The sequence below is a fragment of the Bacillus rossius genome, chromosome 7 (assembly GCF_032445375.1).
Source record: "Bacillus rossius redtenbacheri isolate Brsri chromosome 7, Brsri_v3, whole genome shotgun sequence".
In the NCBI taxonomy this organism is placed as follows: domain Eukaryota; kingdom Metazoa; phylum Arthropoda; class Insecta; order Phasmatodea; family Bacillidae; genus Bacillus; species Bacillus rossius.
In genome coordinates, this window is record NC_086335.1 from 60,809,026 (window position 1) to 60,816,078 (window position 7,053).

A 7,053-nucleotide genomic window follows, 5' to 3' on the forward strand; every position below is an offset into this window, starting at 1 on the left:
TGACAACAGGGCAAACCCACCCACCCCCTTAACTAAATCTCAGAAGGGTTAAAAATGTCTCCTTCCTCCCTCCTAAGTTCCCCACATTTGCATTTCCTAATAAATCATCTAAAAAATATATATATATATAATCAGAAAAATCATTGCAACAGACAGTTTTTTGAGTGTAACGTCTTAGATCACGGTATGCGGCGTTTGTTTGGCGGTGCTGCTATCTGTGGCGGATGGAGCGAACCAAAGTCCACTAAAGCCAGAGGGAAACTTCTTAGTATTAACTGTTTAGTGAGTTTTTTGAACCAGAAGGTAAGTATTTTTAATAATATTCCTTGTCGGAAATCAGGTCCAAATCCGGGGTTTAGTGTTTTCATCCCACTTCCCCTCCCCCTCGCCTTCTCCTTCCTAATCCCACTCTCACAGCACCCCTCCCCTCATCAACCACCACCATCCCCCTAAACAACAAATCCTTCTCGGTGGCTCTGAAGCTGCGTCACACCTTAAATACCCTGTCCACCGAGGACTCACACTAGGGTTGTGTGTGTGAATATTTTAAAATCCTTAATTTTTTTTAAAAACTCCAGGAGTATGGGTTTTAATTAAAAAAAAACCTCTTCGCGTAGGAATATGTAAGTATTAACGCTATGACCTCATTAACACTACCCTTCTGTATTCTGTTGCAACGAAGATGGCGCGCTTGAAGCGCTAGAGAGCGCACCAGCCAGAAAGAATGTAGGCGCGGCTCGCTGGAAGCTTGCAGTCGAGCTCGACGATTGAGTAGACATGCGGGAAACCCCCCACCCGCTCTACTTGTTGTTCAAGGGGAGGGTTGGAAACACAAATACGTCATCTTGGTTTCAACAGTTTCATTCCAGAACCAATTTTTTTTTGAAGTTATACTCCAAGCGCGTTGCGAAAAATTGATAACAATGCATTTTTGCGATGCGCGCGCAGCATGCAACAACAATTGACAGGATGAAAAAAAAAGCTACATACAAATAAAAATTACGCATGTGTGATGGTATTGTTGTGTTTGGCATTGAATACAAGTCCATATAATACATACATAACATTTAATTATCGTGAATATTAGTGTAGAAATTGTGTTTACAAACTTTTTCTATTGTGCTTATATATATATATATATATATATATATATATATATATATATATATATAAGTGAGGTTTGTTGTCGAATGTATAATTTACTTGCATTATAAAATATAACATGATTATTTAATAGAGAATTAAAATTTATAAATCGGAATTAATATTATGCATATTTATTTATATTATTATTAAGATTTATTTTAATTATTTTACTAAATTAAATAATTATATATATGTGTTTATATTAATATCGAAAACTGAGTATTTATTTTTTTAAATTTGATTCAATTTATACTTTACCAACCGTATTTATAATATCACTCCAGTCCTATTTTAATTTTATTTATATTAATTATTAGAATATAAAATTTAAGTTAGTTATTTACTACGCCGAGTAAGTATAACTTCTAAAGTGCATACATAAGTACACGCACCCATTTTTTTAAACGTTTAATATTGAAAACTTTCTTTCCTTAAGGCAGAAATAGCACATTGAGAAATTTTTTATAAACCATGGAATAGTGTCTATTGACAGCGTTAATACATTTGTATGCATCACAAAATCGAACTAAATACTAAACGCCAATCAAACATATACTGTGCTATCTGTAGCAGCCAGTCTATTAAACAGCATAAAATTATTATGGCATAAAAATTGTTGAAACCAATATGGCGTTTTTTCAGTTCTTATTCTCCCCCTTTAGACGATTGGTAACCGATTAGCTTATTATTTAATACTTGATGTTACTTGTAGACTTTTGAGAAAAGTAAATTTAAATGAAACTAAGGTAACCTAAATATTTAATATGCTATTTTTTTTATTTCCAGGGACTATGTTTAACGTTAACCAAACGAATTTCAGAACAGAAACATTCCAGGTATGCACGTGAATACAACTGGCCTCATTCAGGACGAGCTTGTCTGAACTTTCGAAACCATGGTTTAAAAAAAGGAATAATCTCCGTTTAATGAGAATAAAACAATGAAATGACGTTTTCATACTCCAGTAACCCCTCAGTTAAGTTGGTAGAACTTCGAGGAAAGTAGTTTCTCAGCTAAAAGTCGTTTAGAAATAAATGGTTACATGAAATAGTAAAATAGTTTTATTTATTTATTCATATTTCTTAGAATACTATTTAAATTGAGAGCAACATTTTTGTATACATATTTCCAACAATATTACTAGCTCAGGGCATGCTTACAGGTCGCTAGGGCTTATGAGACTGCTACTGAGACCGATACCGAAAGAAGATCTTGAGCAGGGTTCCTGAAACCTCATGTAGGTACTTCATGATTTTTCCTGTACTATACTGCACCGTCTGTTTAATTTCATTTGAGGAAACTGTTACCGTTAGGTCGAGCTATCTTGAAAGTTATTTCATTGTGACGTAATTAACTGCATTACCGAGGAAAGAGACGAAAATACTCGTGCTAGTTTTTTCCTTGTTGTGGCATCTGTCTGGACCACTTTCAAACCACGTTTTCCTTATCATTTGGGCAGCTAGAAAAAAATGTGCTTGAACATTTTTTTCTAACGTTTATAAGTTTCATGTGTATTGAGCAAAATGTTTCCATTGGCGGCTTCATGCAGAAAAAATAGGAGATAAAATACGAACAATTCAACAAACAGATTTAATACGGAGGATTTACAGAGGTAAAGAATATTGTGAATTATTATTAGTTAGGACTCAACAAAAATATATTATCCTTTATTACCAATTTATTTTCTTCATTATTAGGACTATAATTTATAATGTATACTAAAAATGTATAATTATAATAATATTTGTTCAAAATAACGAGAAAAATATTTTAATATTTGACTGCCATTCCGTGATTAGTGTTTGTAACAAACGGAGCTTTTAACCCTATCAATAAACTTTGAATAATTCCACCTTCCCTTCATGAAAATAATATGGAATGTTCTGTTTCATTGCATTCTAAATTTGTTCGTTCTAGTGCTAATGAACTTATATGCCGTTTGATACAGATTTGTGACCTACAAGCGAACTGTCATGTGACAACTTAGGACACACATGGATATATGGATCCATTTTTTTTTAATTTCAAGATGGCGGGTAAGTACTTTTCTCAATAACACCCATCGAATCTACGAGATTTCTAAACGAGCCAGGTATGTGAAAGTGATGAAACAATCGCTGAATGAAACAGTGTCGGAACGCACTGATAGGAGAAACAAAGGTACCCCAGAGCGTTTCCAGGATTTTGGCCCATTGTCGTTGTTCGTTTTTCCTCCCTGACAAATAGCCAGCGTGATTGTGTTATTGTTTCCTATCGGCGTACACCGGTCGGTAGGAAGCAGCCAATCCACGGCCCGCCCAGCATTTATTTCTTCCTTGTTCGTCTAGTTTCCTGGTAAAAATAAAAAAAAGTGTTACACGTTCACCCTCTAATAAGGGAAGCCTTCATTTCACAGACGAGAGAGCCACACCCGAAGTTCCCCGAAGTTCAGGCTCGCTTTTTTTTCCGTTCTATCTCATTGTATAAACCGGTGTGGCATTAAATTTTGCGGTCGATTAGGATAGGTAAGCTGCATTATAAATACTTTAAAACATTGTGGATGGTTGGTTATATTAGGTAAGTATACGTAGCTACATTAAAAATACTGTAAAATCATTTTATGGTTGCTTAGCAAATAACTCTTTAATATGTAGCTATCCAGGGCTAGGAAACCGTTTACATGACTTCACAGTATCTTTAATGTAGCTATCCTAATCAAATCAACCGTCCACAATGTTTTAAAGTATTTATAATGTAGCTAACCTAACCTAATTGACCATTAGTTATCATGAGTTACAATGAACAAAAAAAAAACCGAAGATGCACGATCGGACGTTTGGCTCTCTCGTCTGTGAAAAAATAAAAGCTTCCCCTCTACTAATTGGGGAAATTACGTTCAGGAGTCGCCATTTTGCGTAGGTGGCGCTGCAAGCGAGAAAACAACAAAGCAGTACTCGGGCATGCGCTTATCTAAAACTGTTTGAGTTACTCTTTAATTGTGACCTTGAACCAACACACTACAACGCTTACACTTAATACTATAAAAACGTATAACTTGGACATTCTTTTATGGATATACTGTGTTGGGAATAATTATTATAGTATGGCGAGGTATAATCCCCTTTAACAGACCTGCAGGACACACTCGCTAAAAGAATCGACTTAGGCTAGGTAAATAACACCATAAAAAGGCCGCGGTTCACAACAATTAGAGAAAAGCTGGGGAATTGTTTTACTCCTTAATTGAACAGTTTGCGTTTGCCCCAATTTACAAATCTGTGCTGCCCACAACATCTAAAAAAAATTGCAAATCAGTTTATCAAGTCTTTGCAAATAACTTGCAAAGTACCCATCGGGCAGAAAAACGTTACATGTTCATAAAAGGTAGAATATTCAATTCTATGTAGATTGAGTACTTAAAAAAATTTAAAAAAATAAAAACTGGCTAGAAATAAGGTGCTGAAAAGCATTTTTAAAAACTGCCCAATTTTTTAAATGTTTGTTTGAAATACTTGATGTCCTTTAGTTCAAAAATATATATTTATATAAACTTGCCACCAAAACTTACTTTTGTAACACTAATATCAATTTTTTAAATTTATCAATTTTTCCCTTCTCGTAGGTACGCCATTGCCGCGCCTCGAACCAAAAAAAAATAAATCTGTTTTAAATAATTAACTTATTAAAAAATATATTAGCACTTATAGAACAGTAGAAATATATATATAAATATATATATTATATATATATATAAACCAAAGACGCCATCTTGGATTCGCCAACAATACCGTGTCGGTATGATGGCAAACTTCCAGGATTTTCTCAGTGCCCACGGGTGTAGCACAGAAGCTTGCAGCCGTGCCACCCAAACCAAACCAAACTTCCTGGTGCGCACAGGAGCAACAGGAACAGTCTGGCCAACCCCCTGAGCCACATCCCGCCGACTAGCTTCGCACCGCCGCAGGCGACTTCCGGCGAGATAGGTGCTTGGCTGTGACCCCGTGACCATATTTGAGTGCGCGGTATGTACTCGCGAGTGTACCCCGTGTACTTGACTAGAGCAGCTTGTACGTGTGTAGTGCGTGGCCTCTGCAAGCTGTATCGGCCAGACGAACAGCCAGATACCTACCATTCTTTTCAATATTTTAACCATACAACAAATTTTTACACGTGGCTCCAAAATTTTTACACGTGGTTAAAAACACACGAAGGAACGGCAATCGAAATGTGGTTTTATTGTTCAATAAATAACGGCAATTATAAAACATTATACATGTATGTACTTTCAAAACTTCTTCACAAAACCTGTTGAAATACTATTTTTCTTTTAATAAGTTATTCCCGGTAGGTACAAAAAAAATAAAGTCAAAAAGCTTTTACGAGTCATAATTGCTAAAAGTGTCATGTGAAACATAACCTACAAAATGCGTTTAAAATTGGCGACGTCGCTTCACTTGCAGTTCGAGCTGACCCTGCGTGGAAGGTGATTATCGCTTGAGGTGTCGGAACCGTTGCTGGTTATAGTTATCCGAGACACGATCCAATAGCTACACGGAACGGTTGCAAGGATGCGAATACAGAGCCTCTCTGCACTTCAAGGCATGCTCTGCCTCCTCGTGGCACCGCTGGTGGAGGAGGGGGGGGGGGGAGGCGTTGTTTTGGCTATAGCTGGCTGGTCATAGCTGCGTCCCTAACTAGAGAGGATTCTGCCGGGAACTCCCTTGGCATCAGACATCCTCAGCTTGTCTGGCGGGGCACCAGAAATGGCGAAAGAGCTGAGAATCTGCGGGCAAAATAACACAATTTTCAGTAGGCCTAATCACTGGTAGTCTTCGACATAGATGGTTCACTGTAGGTGCGTTATTATTGGAATTTTCCCTTCCGAATCAAAATAGACTGAGAAATTAATTAAAAAAAAAAAAGATAGCGACAGGTTTTAAGAGTCATAGCAATTCCAAACATTAAGTCAGTTGTTTCAGTAACTATTTAAGGCCTTGATATGGTATCGTGTTTTATTTAGAGCCCTTGACGCGAACTAAAATATAATTAAGAATCATCGGAGTTAGTTTCCTTATGGCTTTATTTTAAATTGCTGTAATTAATTTTATTTATGTGTAATCGCTGAAAAATCACATTTAGTTTATAGGTGTTGCAGATGAAATGTTTCGAGCTTATTTCAGAATAATAATACTTTTATCTGTTTCTGTTTGAAAGAATAAATAAATAAATTCAATAAAGTCTCCGTATTGTTTTAGTTAACTTGCGTCTTCAGTGCATTGCAAATTTCTTATCCATCTATCGTTTCTGTTTCTCAGATCATGCGAGTTTGGTTAAACATTTTGTGATTGCAGTTTCATCTCTTAATCCCAACAGCAAGCCTGTGACTGCAAAAATTACTCGCCCAACGTGGGGCTCGAACCCACGACCCTGAGATTAAGAGTCTCATGCTCTACCGACTGAGCTAGCCGGGCTTGTTAAAGAATTTGGCGTTTTAATGTTGAAACGGTGGACTTCAATGTTACATCAAGCGCAGACAATCGAAGTAATGCAAACGACTTTCAGATGCATATCATGAAGCGTTAAAGGCGATAAATAAAACTTGCTTTGTTTCCGCAAGCTATCAGTAGAGTTATTCACTGTACTGCGCATATCTTAAAGGGTCTGCTACATGCGTGCTGTTTGGTCTGACTGATCTGCGGATCTGTAAATTTGATTGGTTCACGTGAACTATGACGTCACGTGCCGATGGTGCAGTCACGTGGAGCTATCCGACCACATCTGCATATGACATCATGAGAAGCGTGATGAGTATTTAAAAAAAAAACTTAAAACCGGGCTAAAATAATATTTCATGTCCAAATTTATGAATTTTTAAAATGTTTTTTTTTTTATTGTCTTTTGATGTTTTTGTTTTCCATTACGTTGTTT

The 7,053-nt window shown here is 36.4% G+C and overlaps 1 non-coding gene across 1 annotated transcript; it reads right to left on the reverse strand.

Moving 5' to 3' along the window:
- Positions 1 to 6,523: 6,523 nt before the first annotated feature.
- Positions 6,524 to 6,596, reverse strand: Trnak-cuu (transfer RNA lysine (anticodon CUU)). The gene has a single exon. It is a non-coding gene; the product is annotated as a tRNA-Lys (tRNA).
- Positions 6,597 to 7,053: the final 457 nt, after the last annotated feature.